Genomic DNA, 24776 nt, shown 5'->3' with positions numbered 1-24776 from the left:
GGAGGATAAGAGAGAGGAAGAAGAAGACAGGAAGGATAAGAGCGAGGAAGAAGAAGACAGGAAGGATAAGAGAGAGGAAGAAGAAGACAGGGAGGATAAGAGCGAGGAAGAAGAAGACAGGAAGGATAAGAGAGAGGAAGAAGAAGACAGGAAGGATAAGAGAGAGGAAGAAGACAGGGAGGATAAGAGCGAGGAAGAAGAAGACAGGAAGGATAAGAGAGAGGAAGAAGAAGACAGGAAGGATAAGAGAGAGGAAGAAGACAGGGAGGATAAGAGCGAGGAAGAAGAAGACAGGGAGGATAAGAGAGAGGAAGAAGAAGACAGGAAGGATAAGAGAGAGGAAGAAGAAGACAGGGAGGATAAGAGCGAGGAAGAAGAAGACAGGAAGGATAAGAGAGGAAGAAGAAGACAGGAAGGATAAGAGAGAGGAAGAAGAAGACAGGAAGGATAAGAGAGAGGAAGAAGAAGACAGGGAGGATAAGAGCGAGGAAGAAGAAGACAGGAAGGATAAGAGAGGAAGAAGAAGACAGGGAGGATAAGAGAGAGGAAGAAGAAGACAGGGAGGATAAGAGAGAGGAAGAAGAAGACAGGAAGGATAAGAGAGAGGAAGAAGACAGGAAGGATAAGAGAGAGGAAGAAGACAGGGAGGATAAGAGCGAGGAAGAAGAAGACAGGAAGGATAAGAGAGAGGAAGAAGACAGGGAGGATAAGAGCGAGGAAGAAGAAGACAGGGAGGATAAGAGAGAGGAAGAAGAAGACAGGAAGGATAAGAGAGAGGAAGAAGAAGACAGGGAGGATAAGAGAGAGGAAGAAGACAGGGAGGATAAGAGCGAGGAAGAAGAAGACAGGAAGGATAAGAGAGAGGAAGAAGAAGACAGGAAGGATAAGAGAGAGGAAGAAGACAGGGAGGATAAGAGCGAGGAAGAAGAAGACAGGGAGGATAAGAGCGAGGACGAAGAAGACAGGAAGGATAAGAGAGAGGAAGAAGACAGGAAGGATAAGAGAGATGAAGAAGAAGACAGGAAGGATAAGAGAGAGGAAGAAGAAGACAGGAAGGATAAGAGAGAGGAAGAAGAAGACAGGAAGGATAAGAGAGAGGAAGAAGAAGACAGGAAGGATAAGAGAGAGGAAGAAGAAGACAGGAAGGATAAGAGAGAGGAAGAAGAAGACAGGGAGGATAAGAGAGAGGAAGAAGAAGACAGGGAGGATAAGAGAGAGGAAGAAGACAGGAAGGATAAGAGAGAGGAAGAAGAAGACAGGGAGGATAAGAGCGAGGAAGAAGAAGACAGGAAGGATAAGAGAGAGGAAGAAGAAGACAGGGAGGATAAGAGCGAGGAAGAAGAAGACAGGAAGGATAAGAGAGAGGAAGAAGAAGACAGGAAGGATAAGAGAGAGGAAGAAGACAGGGAGGATAAGAGCGAGGAAGAAGAAGACAGGAAGGATAAGAGAGAGGAAGAAGAAGACAGGAAGGATAAGAGAGAGGAAGAAGACAGGGAGGATAAGAGCGAGGAAGAAGAAGACAGGGAGGATAAGAGAGAGGAAGAAGAAGACAGGAAGGATAAGAGAGAGGAAGAAGAAGACAGGGAGGATAAGAGCGAGGAAGAAGAAGACAGGAAGGATAAGAGAGGAAGAAGAAGACAGGAAGGATAAGAGAGAGGAAGAAGAAGACAGGGAGGATAAGAGCGAGGAAGAAGAAGACAGGAAGGATAAGAGAGGAAGAAGACAGGGAGGATAAGAGAGAGGAAGAAGAAGACAGGGAGGATAAGAGAGAGGAAGAAGAAGACAGGAAGGATAAGAGAGAGGAAGAAGACAGGAAGGATAAGAGAGAGGAAGAAGACAGGGAGGATAAGAGCGAGGAAGAAGAAGACAGGAAGGATAAGAGAGAGGAAGAAGACAGGGAGGATAAGAGCGAGGAAGAAGAAGACAGGGAGGATAAGAGAGAGGAAGAAGAAGACAGGAAGGATAAGAGAGAGGAAGAAGAAGACAGGGAGGATAAGAGAGAGGAAGAAGACAGGGAGGATAAGAGCGAGGAAGAAGAAGACAGGAAGGATAAGAGAGAGGAAGAAGAAGACAGGAAGGATAAGAGAGAGGAAGAAGACAGGGAGGATAAGAGCGAGGAAGAAGAAGACAGGGAGGATAAGAGCGAGGACGAAGAAGACAGGAAGGATAAGAGAGAGGAAGAAGACAGGAAGGATAAGAGAGATGAAGAAGAAGACAGGGAGGATAAGAGCGAGGAAGAAGAAGAGAGGGAGGATAAGAGAGAGGAAGAAGAAGACAGGAAGGATAAGAGAGAGGAAGAAGAAGACAGGAAGGATAAGAGAGAGGAAGAAGCCAGGGAGGATAAGAGCGAGGAAGAAGAAGACAGGAAGGATAAGAGAGAGGAAGAAGACAGGGAGGATAAGAGCGAGGAAGAAGAAGACAGGGAGGATAAGAGAGAGGAAGAAGAAGACAGGACGGATAAGAGAGAGGAAGAAGAAGACAGGAAGGATAAGAGAGAGGAAGAAGACAGGGAGGATAAGAGAGAGGAAGAAGACAGGGAGGATAAGAGCGAGGAAGAAGACAGGAAGGATAAGAGAGAGGAAGAAGACAGGGAGGATAAGAGAGAGGAAGAAGAAGACAGGAAGGATAAGAGAGATGAAGAAGAAGACAGGGAGGATAAGAGCGAGGAAGAAGAAGAGAGGGAGGATAAGAGAGAGGAAGAAGAAGACAGGAAGGATAAGAGAGAGGAAGAAGAAGACAGGAAGGATAAGAGAGAGGAAGAAGCCAGGGATGATAAGAGCGAGGACGAAGAAGACAGGAAGGATAAGAGAGAGGAAGAAGGCAGGGAGGATAAGAGCGAGGAAGAAGAAGACAGGGAGGATAAGAGAGGAAGAAGAAGACAGGAAGGATAAGAGAGAGGAAGAAGACAGGGAGGATAAGAGAGAGGAAGAAGAAGACAGGGAGGATAAGAGAGAGGAAGAAGAAGACAGGGAGGATAAGAGAGAGGAAGAAGAAGACAGGGAGGATAAGAGAGAGGAAGAAGAAGACAGGGAGGATAAGAGCGAGGAAGAAGAAGACAGGGAGGATAAGAGAGAGGAAGAAGAAGTCAGGGAGGATAAGAGCGAGGAAGAAGAAGACAGGAAGGATAAGAGAGAGGAAGAAGAAGACAGGGAGGATAAGAGCGAGGAAGAAGAAGACAGGGAGGATAAGAGAGAGGAAGAAGAAGACAGGGAGGATAAGAGCGAGGAAGAAGAAGACAGGAAGGATAAGAGAGAGGAAGAAGAAGACAGGGAGGATAAGAGAGAGGAAGAAGACGACAGGAAGGATAAGAGAGAGGAAGAAGAAGACAGGGAGGATAAGAGCGAGGAAGAAGAAGACAGGGAGGATAAGAGAGAGGAAGAAGAAGACAGGGAGGATAAGAGCGAGGAAGAAGAAGACAGGGAGGATAAGAGAGAGGAAGAAGAAGACAGGAAGGATAAGAGAGAGGAAGAAGAAGACAGGAAGGATAAGAGAGAGGAAGAAGAAGACAGAAGATAGTTCCTGACTATGGAACTGAACTTCTCCAGGCCGAGGGACTGACAACCTCAAATTCTACGACTTTAAGGGTGATGGACTGATTACATCTTCTTCACATCTCTACTGTTCCTGCCTACTTTCTGTATTCGACTGAAGAAGCCTACTGTGTAGGCGAAACGTTTCGGAATAAAGTTGTCTAACTGTTGCATATGTGTCTTACCTAACAAGAAGAAGACAGGGAGGATAAGAGAGAGGAAGAAGAAGACAGGGAGGATAAGAGAGAGGAAGAAGACAGGGAGGATAAGAGAGAGGAAGAAGACAGGAAGGATAAGAGAGAGGAAGAAGACAGGAAGGATAAGAGAGAGGAAGAAGAAGACAGGGAGGATAAGAGAGAGGAAGAAGACAGGAAGGATAAGAGAGAGGAAGAAGACAGGGAGGATAAGAGAGAGGAAGAAGAAGACAGGAAGGATAAGAGAGAGGAAGAAGACAGGGAGGATAAGAGAGAGGAAGAAGACAGGGAGGATAAGAGCGAGGAAGAAGAAGACAGGGAGGATAAGAGCGAGGAAGAAGAAGACAGGGAGGATAAGAGAGAGGAAGAAGAAGACAGGGAGGATAAGAGCGAGGAAGAAGAAGACAGGGAGGATAAGAGCGAGGAAGAAGAAGACAGGAAGGATAAGAGAGAGGAAGAAGAAGACAGGAAGGATAAGAGAGAGGAAGAAGAAGACAGGGAGGATAAGAGAGAGGAAGAAGAAGACAGGGAGGATAAGAGCGAGGAAGAAGAAGACAGGGAGGATAAGAGCGAGGAAGAAGAAGACAGGAAGGATAAGAGAGAGGAAGAAGAAGACAGGGAGGATAAGAGAGAGGAAGAAGAAGACAGGAAGGATAAGAGAGAGGAAGAAGAAGACAGGGAGGATAAGAGAGAGGAAGAAGACAGGGTGGATAAGAGCGAGGAAGAAGAAGACAGGTAGGATAAGAGAGAGGAAGAAGAAGACAGGAAGGATAAGAGCGAGGAAGAAGAAGACAGGGAGGATAAGAGAGAGGAAGAAGAAGACAGGGAGGATAAGAGAGAGGAAGAAGAAGACAGGGAGGATAAGAGAGAGGAAGAAGAAGACAGGAAGGATAAGAGAGAGGAAGAAGAAGACAGGGAGGATAAGAGAGAGGAAGAAGAAGACAGGGAGGATAAGAGAGAGGAAGAAGAAGACAGGAAGGATAAGAGAGAGGAAGAAGAAGACAGGGAGGATAAGAGAGGAAGAAGAAGACAGGGAGGATAAGAGAGAGGAAGAAGAAGACAGGGAGGATAAGAGGAAGAAGACAGGGTGGATAAGAGAGAGGAAGAAGAAGACAGGGAGGATAAGAGAGAGGAAGAAGAAGACAGGGAGGATAAGAGAGAGGAAGAAGAAGAGAGGGAGGATAAGAGAGAGGAAGAAGAAGAGAGGGAGGATAAGAGAGAGGAAGAAGAAGAGAGGGAGGATAAGAGAGAGGAAGAAGAAGACAGGGAGGATAAGAGAGAGGAAGAAGAAGACAGGGAGGATAAGAGCGAGGAAGAAGAAGACAGGGAGGATAAGAGAGAGGAAGAAGAAGACAGGAAGGATAAGAGAGAGGAAGAAGAAGACAGGGAGGATAAGAGAGAGGAAGAAGAAGACAGGGAGGATAAGAGCGAGGAAGAAGAAGACAGGGAGGATAAGAGCGAGGAAGAAGAAGACAGGGAGGATAAGAGAGAGGAAGAAGAAGACAGGAAGGATAAGAGAGAGGAAGAAGAAGACAGGGAGGATAAGAGAGAGGAAGAAGAAGACAGGGAGGATAAGAGAGAGGAAGAAGAAGACAGGGAGGATAAGAGAGAGGAAGAAGAAGACAGGGAGGATAAGAGAGAGGAAGAAGAAGACAGGGAGGATAAGAGCGAGGAAGAAGAAGACAGGGAGGATAAGAGCGAGGAAGAAGAAGACAGGAAGGATAAGAGAGAGGAAGAAGAAGACAGGAAGGATAAGAGAGAGGAAGAAGAAGACAGGAAGGATAAGAGAGAGGAAGAAGAAGACAGGGAGGATAAGAGAGAGGAAGAAGAAGACAGGGAGGATAAGAGAGAGGAAGAAGAAGACAGGGAGGATAAGAGAGGAAGAAGAAGACAGGGAGGATAAGAGCGAGGAAGAAGAAGACAGGGAGGATAAGAGCGAGGAAGAAGAAGACAGGGAGGATAAGAGAGAGGAAGAAGAAGACAGGAAGGATAAGAGAGAGGAAGAAGAAGACAGGGAGGATAAGAGCGAGGAAGAAGACAGGGAGGATAAGAGCGAGGAAGAAGAAGACAGGGAGGATAAGAGAGAGGAAGAAGAAGACAGGGAGGATAAGAGCGAGGAAGAAGAAGACAGGGAGGATAAGAGAGAGGAAGAAGAAGACAGGGAGGATAAGAGAGAGGAAGAAGAAGACGGAGGATAAGAGAGAGGAAGAAGAAGACAGGGAGGATAAGAGAGAGGAAGAAGAAGACAGGGAGGATAAGAGGGAGGAAGAAGAAGACAGGGAGGATAAGAGAGAGGAAGAAGAAGACAGGGAGGATAAGAGAGAGGAAGAAGAAGACAGGGAGGATACGAGAGAGGAAGAAGAAGACAGGGAGGATACGAGAGAGGAAGAAGAAGACAGGGAGGATACGAGAGAGGAAGAAGAAGACAGGGATAAGAGAGGAAGAAGAAGACAGGGAGGATAAGAGAGAGGAAGAAGAAGACATCCTCCCTGTCTTCTTCTTCCTCTCTCTTATCATCCCTGTCTTCTTCTTCCTCTCTCTTATCCTCCCTGTCTTCTTCCTCTCTCTTACCCTCCCTGTCTTCTTCTTCCTCTCTCTTATCCTTCCTGTCTTCTTCCTCTCTCTTATCCTCCCTGTCTTCTTCTTCTTCTCTCTTATCCTCCCTGTCTTCTTCCTCTCTCTTACCCTCCCTGTCTTCTTCTTCCTCTCTCTTAGCCTCCCTGTCTTCTTCTTCCTCTCTCTTATCCTTCCTGTCTTCTTCCTCTCTCTTATCCTCCCTGTCTTCTTCTTCCTCTCTCTTATCCTCCCTGTCTTCTTCCTCTCTCTTACCCTCCCTGTCTTCTTCTTCCTCTCTCTTAGCCTCCCTGTCTTCTTCTTCCTCTCTCTTAGCCTCCCTGTCTTCTTCTTCCTCTCTCTTATCCTCCCTGTCTTCTTCTTCTCTCTTATCCTCCCTGTCTTCTTCTTCTCTCTTATCCTCCCTGTCTTCTTCCTCGCTCTTATCCTCCCTGTCTTCTTCTTCTCTCTTATCCTCCCTGTCTTCTTCCTCTCTCTTATCCTCCCTGTCTTCTTCTTCTCTCTTATCCTCCCTGTCTTCTTCTTCTCTCTTATCCTCCCTGTCTTCTTCTCTCTTACCCTCCCTGTCTTCTTCTCTCATATCCTCCCTGTCATCTTCTTCTCTCATATCCTCCCTGTCATCTTCTTCTCTCTTATCCTCCCTGTCTTCTTCTCTCTTATCCTCCCTGTCTTCTTCTTCTCTCATATCCTCCCTGTCTTCTTCCTCTCTCTTATCCTCCCTGTCTTCTTCTTCTCTCTTATCCTCCCTGTCTTCTTCTTCTCTCTTATCCTCCCTGTCTTCTTCCTCGCTCTTATCCTCCCTGTCTTCTTCTCTCTTATCCTCCCTGTCTTCTTCTTCTCGCTTATCCTCCCTGTCTTCTTCTTCTCGCTTATCCTCCCTGTCTTCTTCTTCTCTCTTATCCTCCCTGTCTTCTTCTTCCTCTCTCTTATCCTCCCTAAGAGAGAGGAAGAAGAAGACAGGGAGGATAAGAGAGAAGAAGAAGACAGGGAGGATAAGAGAGAAGAAGACAGGGAGGATAAGAGAGAAGAAGAAGACAGGGAGGATAAGAGCGAGGAAGAAGACAGGGAGGATAAGAGAGAAGAAGAAGACAGGGAGGATAAGAGAGAAGAAGAAGACAGGGAGGATAAGAGAGAGGAAGAAGACAGGGAGGATAAGAGAGAGGAAGAAGACAGGGAGGATAAGAGAGAGGAAGAAGACAGGGAGGATAAGAGAGAGGAAGAAGACAGGGAGGATAAGAGAGAGGAAGAAGACAGGGAGGATAAGAGAGAGGAAGAAGACAGGAAGGATAAGAGAGAAGAAGAAGACAGGAAGGATAAGAGAGAAGAAGAAGACAGGGAGGATAAGAGAGAGGAAGAAGACAGGGAGGATAAGAGAGAGGAAGAAGACAGGGAGGATAAGAGAGAGGAAGAAGACAGGAAGGATAAGAGAGAAGAAGAAGACAGGAAGGATAAGAGAGAAGAAGAAGACAGGGAGGATAAGAAAAATAAATTAACCAGCGTCACTTTAAGACAGATTTTTAAGTATAATTTAGATTAGTCTGGGTTGATTTAGATTAGTTTAATTTAGATTAGGTTAATTTAGTTTGGGTTTATTTACATTAATTTGGGTTAATTTAGATTAGTCTGGGTTAATTTAGATTAGTCTGGGTTAATTTAGATTAGTCTTTGTTAATTTAGATTAATTTAGGCTAATTTAGATTAATTTAGGCTAATTTAGATTAGTCTGGGTTAATTTAGGTTAGTTTACTTTAGATTAATTTAGGTTAATTTAGATTAGTTTGGGTTAATCTAGATTACTTTGGGTTAATTTAAATTAGGTCAGATTACACAAAAACCTGACATCAGAAGACAGAAATAACACGCAGGGCAGACATGATAACGTACAAAATACCTAGAGGAACTGATAGGAACAGTAAGTTGTTAGGTTAAGCTGAGGACGTAATGATGTTCCTATGTACCTACTGAAGAACTCTTTGGTCTCTGGGTACCTACTGACTAGGCTGAAGATATCTGTGGTCCCTGGGTACCTAGTGACCAGGCTGAAGATATCTCTGGTCCCTGGGTACCTAGTGACCAGGCTGAAGATATCTCTGGTCCCTGGGTACCTAGTGACCAGGCTGAAGATATCTCTGGTCCCTGGGTACCTAGTGACCAGGCTGAGGAACGCTTGGTCCTCGGAGACATTAGCAAGCATAATCACTAATTAGCAAATCACTCAGGCAGTTCTGTTGTCTGATGAGGCAGATAACAGCACTGTTTGTGTAACGTCTCCTGGCACGTGACTTTGTTGACACCCCTCACTACATGTTGCAGACGTGTCGGGCAAATTGGTTACTTGTCAGCGGGCCTGTGTCACTGTGGGGGAGGTGTGGGTGTTACTGTGTGAGAGGCACGGATGTTACTGTGGGGGAGGTGTGAATATTACTGTGGAGGAAGGGGAGTTACCGTGGGTGTGAATGAGGAGAAAGACAGGGGGGGATGTGTGAGTGATGAGAGACAGGGGGGCAGGTATGAGGGATGAGAGACAGGGGGCAGGTGTGAGTGATGAGAAGAGAGACAGGGGACAGGTGTGGGCGATGAGACGAGAGACAGGGGACAGGTGTGAGTGAAGAGAAGAGAGAAAGGGGACAGGTGTGGGCGATGAGACGAGAGACAGGGGACAGGTGTGAGTGATGAGAAGAGAGACATGGGGCAGGTGTGAGTGATGAGACAGGGGACAGGTGTGAGTGATGAGACAGGGGACAGGTGTGAGTGATGAGAAGAGAGGCAGGGGACAGGTGTGAGTGATGAGACAGGGGGCAGGTGTGAGTGATGAGACACAGGACAGGTGTGAGTGATGAGACAGGGGGCAGGTGTGAGTGATGAGACAGGGGGCAGGTGTGAATGATGAGACAGGGGGCAGGTGTGAATGATGAGACAGGGGGCAGGTGTGAGTGATGAGACAGGGGGCAGGTGTGAGTGATGAGACAGGGGGCAGGTGTGAGTGATGAGACAGGGGGCAGGTGTGAGTGATGAGACACCGGTCAGGTGTGAGTGATGAGACAGGGGGCAGGTGTGAGTGATGAGACAGGGGGCAGGTGTGAGTGATGAGACAGGGGGCAGGTGTGAATGATGAGACAGGGGGCAGGTGTGAATGATGAGACAGGGGGCAGGTGTGAGTGATGAGACAGGGGGCAGGTGTGAATGATGAGACAGGGGGCAGGTGTGAATGATGAGACAGGGGGCAGGTGTGAATGATGAGACAGGGGGCAGGTGTGAATGATGAGACAGGGGGCAGGTGTGAATGATGAGACAGGGGGCAGGTGTGAGTGATGAGACAGGGGGCAGGTGTGAGTGATGAGACAGGGGGCAGGTGTGAGTGATGAGACAGGGGGCAGGTGTGAGTGATGAGACAGGGGGCAGGTGTGAGTGATGAGACAGGGGGCAGGTGTGAATGAGACAGGGGGCAGGTGTGAGTGATGAGACAGGGGGCAGGTGTGAATGATGAGACAGGGGGCAGGTGTGAGTGATGAGACAGGGGGCAGGTGTGAGTGATGAGACAGGGGGCAGGTGTGAGTGATGAGACAGGGGGCAAGTGTGAGTGATGAGACGGGGCAGGTGTGAGTGATGAGACAGGGGGCAGATGTGAGTGATGAGACAGGGGGCAGATGTGAGTGATGAGACAGGGGGCAGGTGTGAGTGATGAGACAGGGGGCAGGTGTGAGTGATGAGACAGGGGGCAGGTGTGAGTGATGAGACAGGGGGCAGGTGTGAGTGATGAGACAGGGGGCAGGTGTGAGTGATGAGACAGGGGGCAGGTGTGAGTGATGAGACAGGGGGCAGGTGTGAGTGATGAGACAGGGGGCAGGTGTGAATGATGAGACAGGGGGCAGGTGTGAATGATGAGACAGGGGGCAGGTGTGAGTGATGAGACAGGGGGCAGGTGTGAGTGATGAGACAGGGGGCAGGTGTGACTATTTAAATCATTTGTCTATTTGTCATTACTCTGATAAGAAAAAACAAACTCACATGTTAAAAAAATTAACCTGCACGTTGAAATGACTCCCTGTGCGAGCAAGTGACAAGCAGGGGCGCGAGAGGGAACTTAACAAGTGTAAGGAGACCACAACTCTTCAACGTCCTACCATCATGCATAAGGAAATTTACCAACAAACCTCTGGATCAGCCGGGCTGTAGTGCATGCGTTGGACTGCGTACACTTGCAGTCTGATCGATCAGGCCAGCAACCAGGAGACCTGGTCAGGGACTGGGCCGCGGGGGCGCTGACTCCCTGAAAACGACTACAGGTAAACAAATAGTTGTGTTTTAATCCAGGTAAAACAAACAGTGTGACATTATTATCTCTCTTAATCTTGACCTTTCCTTCTGTTATTAATTGTTCCAGCCAGAGAGAGTGTTGTGAAACTGACAACACTCGCCCTGGCTGCAATACTTCACAACACTCTCCCTGGAACAGTTCACAACACCCTCCCTGGCTGGAACAGTTCACAACACTCTCCCTGGCTGGAACAGTTCACAACACCCTCTCCCTGGCTGGAACAGTTCACAACACCCTCTCCCTGGCTGGAACAGTTCACAACACCCTCTCCCTGGCTGGAACAGTTCACAACACCCTCTCCCTGGCTGGAACAGTTCACAACACCCTCTCTGGCTGGAATAGTTCACAACACCCTCCCTGGCTGGAATAGTTCACAACACCCTCCCTGGCTGCAGTAATTCACAACACCCTCCCTGGCTGCAACAGTTCACAACACTCTACCTGGCTGCAACAGTTCACAACACCCTCCCTGGCTGCAACAGTTCACAACACCCTCCCTGGCTGCAACAGTTCACAACACCCTCCCTGGCTGCAACAGTTCACAACACCCTCCCTGGCTGCAACAGTTCACAACACCCTCCCTGGCTGCAACAGTTCACAACACCCTCCCTGGCTGCAACAGTTCACAACACCCTCCCTGGCTGCAACAGTTCACAACACCCTCCCTGGCTGCAACAGTTCACAACACCCTCCCTGGCTGCAACAGTTCACAACACCCTCCCTGGCTGCAACAGTTCACAACACCCTCCCTGGCTGCAACAGTTCACAACACCCTCCCTGGCTGCAACAGTTCACAACACCCTCCCTGGCTGCAACAGTTCACAACACCCTCCCTGGCTGCAACAGTTCACAACACCCTCCCTGGCTGCAACAGTTCACAACACCCTCCCTGGCTGCAACAGTTCACAACACCCTCCCTGGCTGCAACAGTTCACAACACCCTCCCTGGCTGCAACAGTTCACAACACCCTCCCTGGCTGCAACAGTTCACAACACCCTCCCTGGCTGCAACAGTTCACAACACCCTCCCTGGCTGCAACAGTTCACAACACCCTCCCTGGCTGCAACAGTTCACAACACCCTCCCTGGCTGCAACAGTTCACAACACCCTCCCTGGCTGCAACAGTTCACAACACCCTCCCTGGCTGCAACAGTTCACAACACCCTCCCTGGCTGCAACAGTTCACAACACCCTCCCTGGCTGCAACAGTTCACAACACCCTCCCTGGCTGCAACAGTTCACAACACCCTCCCTGGCTGCAACAGTTCACAACACCCTCCCTGGCTGCAACAGTTCACAACACCCTCCCTGGCTGCAACAGTTCACAACACCCTCCCTGGCTGCAACAGTTCACAACACCCTCCCTGGCTGCAACAGTTCACAACACCCTCCCTGGCTGCAACAGTTCACAACACCCTCCCTGGCTGCAACAGTTCACAACACCCTCCCTGGCTGCAACAGTTCACAACACCCTCCCTGGCTGCAACAGTTCACAACACCCTCCCTGGCTGCAACAGTTCACAACACCCTCCCTGGCTGCAACAGTTCACAACACCCTCCCTGGCTGCAACAGTTCACAACACCCTCCCTGGCTGCAACAGTTCACAACACCCTCCCTGGCTGCAACAGTTCACAACACCCTCCATGGCTGCAACAGTTCACAACACCCTCTCTGGCTGGAATAGTTCACAACACCCTCCCTGGCTACAACAGTTCACAACACCCTCCCTGGCTGCAACAGTTCACAACACCCTCCCTGGCTGCAACAGTTCACAACACCCTCCCTGGCTGCAACAGTTCACAACACCCTCCCTGGCTGCAACAGTTCACAACACCCTCCCTGGCTGCAACAGTTCACAACACCCTCCCTGGCTGCAACAGTTCACAACACCCTCCCTGGCTGCAACAGTTCACAACACCCTCCCTGGCTGCAACAGTTCACAACACCTGATACACAGAGCTGTGTAGCAGTGGTAGTGTGCTCACCAGACTCAATTTGTACGAGTAAATTGCAATTATTATTTCTTCCTTCGTTTTCTCCGCAGGCATCAAACTAGCCTTCCTTAGAAGATAAAAATATTTCAGGTAACCAAGTAAACGTCTTCTACTAGCCTAGGAACATGTGCACCACCCTCTCCCTTTCTTGGTTCAATTTTAAGTCTCTAGTTCTAATAGGAATTCATGTTTGCATTCCAGGTGGTCTCGACTACAGTGTGTCCTCCTGTGACTACAGGAACTACAAGAGTGTTGGAAATCGTGTTATAAAAGGCTGGATTACTGACACTACGTTGGGTAAAAACGACACATGCACAACTTAGGCGACACTTTACTGGCGAGAGCGAAACCGTGGCTACTGTAAAATGTCGCATAGTTGCGCATGTGTCCTTTTGCCAGCACAGTTTGAATTCCCAGCAATAGTTTCTTGCCATGTGTGAACACTGATAGGAGTTAAGGACTCGTCACACACACACACACACACACACACACGACCAGCGGCGACCAATGAAGAGGGGCCAGGAGCCGTGACTCGATCCCTGCAACCACAACTAGGCAAGTATACACAAACATTGCGTCCTTCACGTTTATATTTACTTTATTTTACTCCAGTAACTATTGACACATTAGAGTTATCAGTTTACGTAATGTTGATCCTCGTTTCTGTTTCACCTCCATCCCTCCCGTGCAACCCCCTCCCCCACACACACACGAGTTGCAACAGCACAACAGCAAGAATAAAGCAGCAGCAGTGACAGTAACAACACTAACAGAATCAACAGTAGATCGGTCACAAAAGCTGTATCAACAGCAGCAACGGCACCAACAGTAATACCAACATAATCAACAGTTACAGCAACAGCAGCATATCAGTCGCAGAAGCTGTATCGACAACAGCAGCAGCACTAGTGTTGAACACTGCTCAGTGAACACATGATTGGCTAAAATACACGACACACACACAAGGTCAGGAGCTATGACCCGACCCCTGCAACCACAATCAGGTGAGTACACACACAAACCAAACTAACAATCAGTCTAGATTCAACCTGCAAAGTTAACCTGTAGCTTTTAAACAATCCAAGCACAAACAAGCCAAGCATAACACAAATACAGAGAAACACATCTGTAGCTAAACACAGACCAAACACAGGTAATTCCGCACACTAGCCAGAACCGCACTGTAACGCATTGGGCATACCTGTCCCCCTCACTGCTGGAAAAGGTGTGGAAGGGTGACGGTGGGGAGGGAAGGTGATAGGACATGGAAGGGTGACTGGTTATAGGATGGGGGGGGGGGGAGAAGCTATGACAATTACACAAATAACCCGCAGAAAAGATAGAGAAAAGCTTCAAACGATGTTTCGGTCCGACTTGAACCATTTACAAAGTCGGACCGAGAAGTCGTAAGCTTTCTTCTCTTACGTGCAGGTTACGTGCAGGTTACGTGCAGGTTATTCATGTATTGTTCCAGTCACGGGACTGTGCCTTTTTGGTCTTCTAGAACAATTTATTTTGACTGTTGGGCCACACCACCAACTTACTGGTTGACAACAATTTGGACACTCTGGAAAAACCATATCCCGATTAAATTCTGCGAATAAATAAAATATTCTGGCACAGGTTCAAACCCCACCCGTGGTATGGTTTGTTTACCTAATTCATTATTCTACGATTCATTTTAACCATATTTTCGGCAAATTGCTTTTTTATTTCCTTGGTTAAGGTTCTTTAAAACTACTCACCAGTTAATGAGGATATACAGATACTACTTAGGCAAGTGAGGAATTCCCTGCATCAAGATTTATTTACATTCCTGTCAGACACAGCAACATCTTGCGATCTTGATATAGGGAATTCTTCACTTGCCTAATCTATAGTCATGACCTACTTCCACATGTGGATTTGTCCAGTGTGATATCTCCTACGATTGCTTCACCTCACCTGTCTACAGTATATAAGCCACTTCTTCGTGCATATGCTGTATTCTTATCAAGATTGATGGACTGAGTACATCGACTCCAAGCTGAGGGACTGACCACCTCAAATTCCTTTTCTCCAAGATTGATGGACTGTTTACATCTTTATTTCATAACTACTGCTCCCTTTATATTTGACTGAAGAGGCCTACTGTGTAGGCGAAACTTTTCATCAAAAAAGATATCCAACCGAGGCCGGCAGTAACAGCCTGGTTGATTAGACCCTGATTCACCATGAGGCCTGGTCTCAGACCGAGCCGCGTGGGCGTTGACCTCCGGAACCCTCTTCAGGTAAACTCCAGGTAAACCGCTGCACACGTGTCTTAAACTTCTACCCGGAAGATTGTTCCAGGCATCGACACCTCTAAAAACCTTTCCCAGTCTGAGTTTACTAACAGCTGTGATAGACAACAACTCTCGTTTGTGGATTTCAATCAAAAAACACCTGGCGCTGATACTTACAGGTGGCAGGCAGTAAAGGTGACTGGGGGGATAGACAGCAGATGAGGTGACCCACATCCAGGACCAGAAGTAAACAAGAACAATTATCAGAAGGGAGAGTTTGAGAAGTCTGAAGATGCTCGGGCGGGCAGGTGAAGGTACACACGCTAGATCACAGGTGGCGCTGACGTGCACTCACACCGGGATAGACGGGTACCGCGGTAACTCATTTATTCACAACACAAAACTATTATTATTATGATAATAATAATAATAACAACAACAACAATAATAATAATAATAATAATAATAATAATAATAATAATAATAATAATAATAATAATAATAATAATAATAATAATAACAATAATAGAAACACAAGTGCAGTATAATGCCATATTTTACTGACAATGTTTCGCCCACACAGTGGGCTTTACCAAGTTTCAGACAGATCTGAATTTTAAAATGGTGTACAATGCCGACAGGTTGGTAAGCACATGTCCACCAGCTAGGTATCTTTATTCCGTAACGTTTCGGCTACACAGTAGGCTAGGTCGAGATGGGAGTCGACCTCACGAGACATACCACTGTTTCAATGTGTTTCCGGTAACTTGGAACGTAAGGCCTACCGTAGCAGGCCTACTGGCCCAAGCTACGCAGGACCTACTCACACCCACTCACCTACCTATACAGCCTATTTTCAAAGGTACACTAAATGTAACTCTCCTCAGATAACCACCTTATTTCGTGTACGTCTTCTGAACCAGACCTCCCAACAACGCCTTGTATATTCTATATTATGCGTTGTATATTCTATATTATACGTTGTATATTCTATATTATGCGTTGTATATTCTATATTATACGTTGTATATTCTATATTATGCGTTGAATATTCTATATTATGTATTGTATACTGGATATATGGATACTTCTGATGATGGTGAATGTATTTTCACGGTTGGTTGTATTTCACTTAGTGTCCAAAGGTGTTGAGTCTTTCTCAGTTGTTTCTCGACCTTTGATGAGGATTTTTACCTATTCCCTGAGCCCCGTCCTGCTCCAGGCTTGTCTGGTACTTGCCTAGTTAACCAGGCTATTGGGACAAACATACCCAACACAACCTGGTTAATCTGGCACTTAGTGGCCAGATCAATAATCTTACGTGTGTTTATATATATATATATATATATATATATATATATATATATATATATATATATATATATATATATATATATATATATATATATATATATATATATATATATATATATATATATATATATATATATATATATATATAATAGTAAAGTGGGTGAGTAAAGTTAGTAAGTGATTCAGTGGGATCCTGGCTGCTCACTGAGTGGATGGCGCTCAAATCGGGTAAAAGGCAATCTGACATAATACATTGTAAGCCTCGTTAAATAATGAACTTTGGTAGAATATAGCAGTTAAGTCTTGCAGCTTACACGCAACCACTGAGTCTGTGGCTCGTTGACCAACCACTGTAGTACACACACACACACACACACACACACACACACACACACACACACACACACACACACACACACACACACACACACACACACACACATACACACACATCGGGGCCAGGAGCTGAGTCTCGACCCCTGAAATCACAATTAGGTGAGTACACACATATATGCAAAACAATATAAATGCAGAACAACCAATATGAAACAACCGCCAAATTTCAAGCGCTTTCGTGATTTCTCACATTATCAAAGAACTATAAAAATAAAAGATCAACAGGAAGGCCTTTAAGGACGAGACTACACATCGCAATAGCTTCAAACATTGTCTGACGAAGTGGATTCTCGTTGTTCTTAGTGACGCATGTGTGTGTGTGTGTTACATGCACACGGTGGGTAGTGAGTAGTGCATGTTACTGATGCTTAGTATCATGCTGAAGGCGTGGTAGAGTGCTTCCCGTCCTGATCACGTTGAATTTTTCATGATCTTTGTACAGAAAATACTATTTAATTGTACTGTTCTTGCATACACAGTAGGAAGCTTCGATTCTTCCCTCATGTTTGTGATTCTAGTTCACATTGGAGCACCAAGAATTATCCTCATGGCCCTCATGGCCTTGTTCTGGATTACTTCAAGATTATTAATCACAGCGAGTGCAGAGTTGATGCCAGCGTTCCTTCCTAAAGTGCTGTGAGGAGATTTAAGTCTCTTCAGGTCTGCAGACGCAGGTTATTCACAACATCAGTCTTGATTTCAACTCCTAAATATTTGCATTATTCACAGAACTCAAAGTCAGAGTGACTGTTTTGAAAGGGCAGCAGATATTGTTGTAAATATGACAAGATGACACTCAACATCTCTAGCTGTGTAAGATTAAGACACATGTCTCTTAATCTTAAACTTGTCGGTATTTTATACAATTTTCAACATCTGTAGCTGTATGTCCTTAGAACACTGTGGTTGCTGCCCGAGTCATATGTAATAAGTGCCACAAACAGCAGTCTCAGTGAGTCTATGTTTCACGACACAGTCATGTTTACTTAAGGTGGGTAGGATAGACAATGGGTTGGGCAAATATTTCTGTTAGAGAGTTTGAGTTTGAGAAGGACCTGCCTAGGCCGACAAGCCTGCTGTAATGTTTATCCATTTTCATGCTCTTCTTGTGTTGTCTGGGGAGAGGCTGTTTACAGAGGTGTTGTCTGAAGAACATAAGAACATAACGTAACCTAACACTTTTAAAGCAACTTAATTCTTAGTACTTAGAGTTTACTGGTCTTGTATTCCACATCTGAAGACTTGAAAGGTTCTCGTAGTGCTGGTGTTGATTCATTTTATTTACCGTGGCAAAGGTTACTAAGGATATTTCGAGTCGTTTACATGGCCGTCTTCGAGAACGGAAGTGATTTCTTTGATGGTCAGTGGTTTGGAACAGTGCTAATGTTTCCCAGCATCAGTCAGCTCTGCTAGCCAGGGAGGGGTGCTGTGTTGCAGAGACACTCTGATGGAATCACGGATTAGTCTCTCTGAAGATTGTTTGTTCGTGTCATTGCTAGTTATCGGACTTTCTGTATCTTGTTAAGTAAAAGGACACAAGTGCAACTAATGTGACATTTTATTGTGGCACCGTTTCGTTCTCCAGGAGCTTCGTCGAACCGTAACAGCTTGACAAAGCTCCTAGAGAGCGAAACGTCCCCACAGTAAAATGTCACATTAATTGCACTTGTGTCCTTTACCTAACAAGATACAGAAATCCCTAGAACTAGCAATGACACGAACCTGGTTACCTGGAGGTTACCTGGAGGTTATTCCGGGGATCAACGCCCCCGCGGCCCGGTCCATGACCAGGCCTCCCGATGGATCAGGGCCTGATCAACTAGGCTGTTACTGCTGGCCGCACGCAGTCCAACGTACGAGCCACAGCCCGGCTGATCCGGCACTGACTTTAGGTATCTGTCCAGCTCTCTCTTGAAGGCAGCCAGGGGCTTATTGGCAATTCCCCTAATGCTTGATGGGAGGCTGTTGAACAGTTTTGGGCCCCGGACACTTATGGTGTTTTCTCTTAGTGTACCAATGGCGCCCCTACTTTTTATTGGCGGCATTTTGCATCGCCTGCCCAGTCTTTTACTTTCGTAGGGAGTGATTTCTGTGTGCAGATTTGGGACCATTCCTTCCAAGATTTTCCAAGTGTAGATTATAATATATCTCTCCCTCCTGCGTTCCAACGAGTACAAGTCAAGTACTTCCAAGCGTTCCCAGTAGTTAAGGTGCTTGACGTGCAGTAAAGGATCTCTACACTCTCTAGATCTGCGATTTCACCTGCTTTGAATGGAGATGTTAATGTACAGCAATATTCCAGCCTAGAGAGAACAAACAATCTTTAGGGAGACTAATCCGTAATTCATAGTGTCGGTAATTCTACCAGCATTATTACACTTCCTGTACCTTCACTGCTTGCTTCTCATTTCCTCGTGTTAGTGCGAGTCACGTTAGAGGTGTCAGGTAGGATATAACTGAAGCTGGCTTAGACCCAGCTAAGGTTAGGTTAGTATGTCTTGGGGATTCTTTAGACCTCTTAGAAGGTACGAGTGTATCTGCAACAATAAAGGTCATGTGTCCTATACCTTGTGAAGGCACTTTCGTTGCAGATTCCTACCTTCTGACGTGTTGCTTGAACGTATATCAGCATGAATGTTGGTAAGTGCTGATAAGGTAACAGTTCCCAAAATCTGCGTAGAAGGGGGAAGGAGGGAGGAGGTTAGAGAGGGGAAGCAGCCAGTAACCCTCCCCTCCATACATTCCACCAAGAGAGGTGAGTATAAGACATTACTAGAAAGACTGATAATATAACACCCAGGAACAGCAGCAGCAGGAGCAACAGCAGAGCAGCAGCAACAGCAAAGGAGCAGCAGCAACAGCAGGAGGTTAACACTACACAGTGACCTTGAGATGAGCAACACTGGTGGGTTGGCCACTCTCCTTCTTCTCTTCCTACAACACCACCACCACCTACAACACCACCACCACCACCACCTACAACACCAGGACCATCTACAGCACTACAACACCTACACCACCACGACAACCTACAACACCACGACCATCTACAGCACCACCACCACCTACAACACCACCACGACCATCTACAGCACCAACACCACCTACGACACCACCACGACCATCTATAGCACCACCACAACCTACAACACCAACACCACCTACAACACCACCACGACCACCTACAGCAACACCGCCACCTACAACACCACCACGACCATCTACAGCACCACCACCACCACCTACAACACCACCATCTACAGCACCACCACCACCTACAGCACCACCACCACCTACAATACCACCACGACCATCTACAGCACCAGCATCACCTACAACACCAGCACCACCTACAGCACCACTACCATCTACAACACCACCACGACCACCTACAGCACCACCACGTACCTACAGCACCACCACGTACCTACAACATCACCACGTACCTACACAAGGGTACTGAGGCCGCGCAAAGCCTTCGCAACAACAGTGACAAGAAATACTCCGATTCCTAAGCTCTCAGCATATTTACGTTGACAGACGTTTACCTTTCAGTGTATGTATCCTGTGTGTAACACATGGCTGGGACCTCACCAACACTGAACCTGCAACTCTGAAGTGTCCCTGTTCGCAGATGATGTGAAACTAATGAGAAGGATTAAATCGGATGAGGATCAGGCAGGACTACAAAGAGACCTGGACAGACTGGACACCTGGTCCAGCAACTGGCTTCTCGATTTCAACACAATCAAATGCAAAGTCATGAAGATTGGGGAAGGGCAAAAAAGACCGCAGACAGAGTATAGGCTAGGTGGACAAAAGCTGCAAACCTCACTCAAGGAGAAAGATCTTGGGATGACCATAACACCGAGCATGTCTCCGGAAGCACACATCAACCAGATAACTGCTGCAGCATTTGGGCGCCTGACAAACCTAAGAATAGCGTTCCGATACCTTAATAAGGAATCGTTCAAGACTCTGTACACCGTGTACGTCAGGCCCATACTGTAGTATGCAGCACCAGTTTGGAACCCGCACTTGATCAAGCACGTCAAGAAATTAGAGAAAGTTCAAAGGTTTGCAACGAGGCTAGTTCCGGAGCTCAGGGGAATGTCCTACGATGAAAGGTTGAGGGAAATCGGACTGACGACATTGGAGGACAGGAGGGTCAAGGGAGACACGATAACAACATACAAAATAATGCGTGGAATAGACAAGGTGGACAGAGACAGGATGTTCCAGAGATGGGACACAGAAACAAGGGTCACAATTGGAAGCTGAAGACTCAGACGAATCACAGGGATGTTAGGAAGCATTTCTTCAGTCACAGAGTCGTCAGGAAGTGGAATAGCCCAGCAAGTGACGTAGTGGAGGCAGGAACAATACATAGCTTTAAGACGAGGTATGGCAAAGCTCAGGAAGCAGAGAGAGAGAGAGAGAGAGAGAGAGAGAGAGAGAGAGAGAGAGAGAGAGAGAGAGAGAGAGAGAGAGAGAGAGAGAGAGAGAGAGAGAGAGAGATGACCCAGTAGCGATCAGTGAAGAGGCGGGGTCAGGAGCTGTGTGTCTACCCCTGCAACCACAATTAGGTGAGTACACACACACACACACACACACACACACACACACACACACACACACACACACACACACACACACACACACACACACACACACACAAACACACGCACACACACACTGAAGAGCTCGTGATCTATGGAATTGCAGCTAACCTCTTCCCTCGATCGCATTTATCTCACATTCTGTAAGTCCCGTGCGGGTTTAGTGCTTCCGATTCATTATATCCGCCAATCACACTGAGATAACGAAAATAACTTCAACACTGAGTGATCTTTGCAACATCCAACACTGTTTGCAACATCCAACACTGTTTGCAACATCCAACACTGTTTGCAACATCCAACACTGTTTGCAACATCCAACACTGTTTGCAACATCCAACACTGTTTGCAACATCCAACACTGTTTGCAACATCCAACACTGTTTGCAACATCCAACACTGCAACATCCAACACTGTTTGCAACATCCAACACTGCAACATCCAACACTGTTTGCAACATCCAACACTGTTTGCAACATCCAACACTGTTTGCAACATCCAACACTGTTTGCAACATCCAACACTGCAACATCCAACACTGTTTGCAACATCCAACACTGTTTGCAACATCCAACACTGTTTGCAACATCCAACACTGCAACATCCAACACTGTTTGCAACATCCGACACTGTTTGCAACATCCAACACTGCAACATCCAACACTGTTTGCAACATCCAACACTGTTTGCAACATCCATCACTGTTTGCAATATCCAACACTGTTTGCAACATCCAACACTGCAACATCCAACACTGTTTGCAACATTCAACACTGTTTGCAACATCCAACACTGTTTGCAACATCCAACACTGTTTGCAACATCCAACACTGCAACATCCAACACTGTTTGCAACATCCAACACTGTTTGCAACATCCAACACTGCAACATCCAACACTGTTTGCAACATCCGACACTGTTTGCAACATCCAACACTGCAACATCCAACACTGTTTGCAACATCCAACACTGTTTGCAACATCCAACACTGTTCGCAACATCCAACACTGCAACATCCAACACTGTTTGCAACATCCAACACTGTTTGCAACATCCAACACTGTTTGCAACATCCATCACTGTTTGCAACATCCAACACTGTTTGCAACATCCAACACTGCAACATCCAACACTGTTTGCAACATCCAACACTGTTTGCAACATCCAACACTGTTTGCAACATCCAACACTGTTTGCAACATCCAACGCTGTTTGCAACGTCCAACACTGTTTGCAACATCCATCACTGTTTGCAACATCCAACACTGTTTGCAACATCCAACACTGTTTGCAACATCCATCACTGTTTGCAACATCCAACACTGTTTGCAACATCCAACACTGTTTGCAACATCCAACGCTGTTTGCAACGTCCAACACTGTTTGCAACGTCCATCACTGTTTGCAACATCCAACACTGTTTGTAACATCCAACACTGTTTGCAACATCCATCACTGTTTGCAACATCCAACACTGTTTGCAACATCCGACAATGTTTGCAACATCCAACACTGTTTGCAACATCCAACACTGTTTGCAACATCCAACACTGTTTGCAACATCCAACACTGTTTGCAACATCCAACACTGTTTGCAACATCCAACACTGTTTGCAACATCCAACACTGTTTGCAACATCCAACAATGTTTGCAACATCCAACACTGTTTGCAACATCCAACACTGTTTGCAACATCCAACACTGTTTGCAACATCCAACAATGTTTGCAACATCCATCACTGTTTGCAACATCCAACACTGTTTGCAACATCCAACACTGTTTGCAACATCCGACACTGCTTGCAACATCCAACACTGCAACATCCAACACTGTTTGCAACATCCAACACTGTTTGCAACATCCAACACTGTTTGCAACATCCAACACTGTTTGCAACACTGCTGCTCTACATAAATATTGCAAAGTTGCTGTTATTCTATCCGTGCAGGTGGCGTGGAGATTGCAGGTGGCGTGGAGACTGCAGGTGGCGTGGAGACTGCAGGTGGCGTGGAGACTGCAGGTGGCGTGGAGACTGCAGGTGGCGTGGAGACTGCAGGTGGCGTGGAGACTGCAGATGGCGTGGAGACTGCAGGTGGCGTTGAGACTGCAGGTGGCGTGGAGACTGCAGGTGGCGTGGAGACTGCAGGTGGCGTGGAGACTCCAGGTGGCGTGGAGACTGCAGATGGCGTGGAGACTGCAGGTGGCATGGAGACTGCAGGTGGCGTGGAGACTGCAGATGGCGTGGAGACTGCAGGTGGCGTGGAGACTGCAGATGGCGTGGAGACTGCAGGTGGCGTGGAGACTGCAGGTGGCGTGGAGACTGCAGGTGGCGTGGAGACTGCAGGTGGCGTGGAGACTGCAGGTGGCGTGGAGACTGCAGGTGGCGTGGAGACTGCAGATGGCGTGGAGACTGCAGGTGGCGTGGAGACTGCAGGTGGCGTGGAGACTGCAGGTGGCGTGGAGACTGCAGGTGGCGTGGAGACTGCAGGTGGCGTGGAGACTGCAGGTGGCGTGGAGATTGCAGGTGGCGTTGAGACTGCAGGTGGCGTGGAGACTGCTTTTGCGTGGAGACTGCAGGTGGCGTGGAGACTCCAGGTGGCGTCGACACTGCAGATGGCGTGGAGACTGCAGGTGGCGTGGAGACTGCAGGTGGCGTGGAGACTGCAGATGGCGTGGAGACTGCAGGTGGCGTGGAGACTGCAGGTGGCGTGGAGACTGCAGGTGGCGTGGAGACTGCAGGTGGCGTGGAGACTGCAGGTGGCGTGGAGATTGCAGGTGGCGTGGACACTGCAGGTGGCGTGGACACTGCAGGTGGCGTGGAGACTGCAGGTGGCGTGGACACTGCAGGTGGCGTGGACACTGCAGGTGGCGTGGAGACTGCAGGTGGCGTGGACACTGCAGGTGGCGTGGAGACTGCAGGTGGCGTGGAGACTGCAGGTGGCATGGAGATTGCAGGTGGCGTGGAGACTGCAGGTGGCGTGGAGACTGCAGGTGAAGTGGAGACTGCAGATGACGTGGAGATTGCAGGTGGCGTGGAGATTGCAGGTGGCGTGGAGACTGCAGATGGCGTGGAGACTGCAGATGGCGTGGAGATTGCAAGTGGCGTGGAGATTGCAGGTGGCGTGGAGACTGCAGGTGGCGTGGAGACTGCAGATGGCGTGGAGACTGCAGGTGGCGTTGAGACTGCAGGTGGCGTGGAGACTGCAGGTGGCGTGGAGACTCCAGGTGGCGTGGAGACTGCAGATGGCGTGGATACTGCAGGTGGCGTGGAGACTGCAGGTGGCGTGGAGACTGCAGATGGCGTGGAGACTGCAGGTGGGGTGGAGACTGCAGGTGGCGTGGAGACTGCAGGTGGCGTGGAGACTGCAGGTGGCGTGGAGACTGCAGGTGGCGTGGAGACTGCAGGTGGCGTGGAGACTCCAGGTGGCGTGGAGACTGCAGATGGCGTGGAGACTGCAGGTGGCGTGGAGACTGCAGGTGGCGTGGAGACTGCAGATGGCGTGGAGACTGCAGGTGGCGTGGAGACTGCAGGTGGCGTGGAGACTGCAGGTGGCGTGGAGACTGCAG

Source organism: Cherax quadricarinatus, chromosome 23, assembly GCF_038502225.1.
Source record: "Cherax quadricarinatus isolate ZL_2023a chromosome 23, ASM3850222v1, whole genome shotgun sequence".
NCBI lineage: Eukaryota > Metazoa > Arthropoda > Malacostraca > Decapoda > Parastacidae > Cherax > Cherax quadricarinatus.
The sequence above is the reverse complement of the archived record's forward strand: the minus strand, read 5'-3'. Positions refer to the sequence as shown.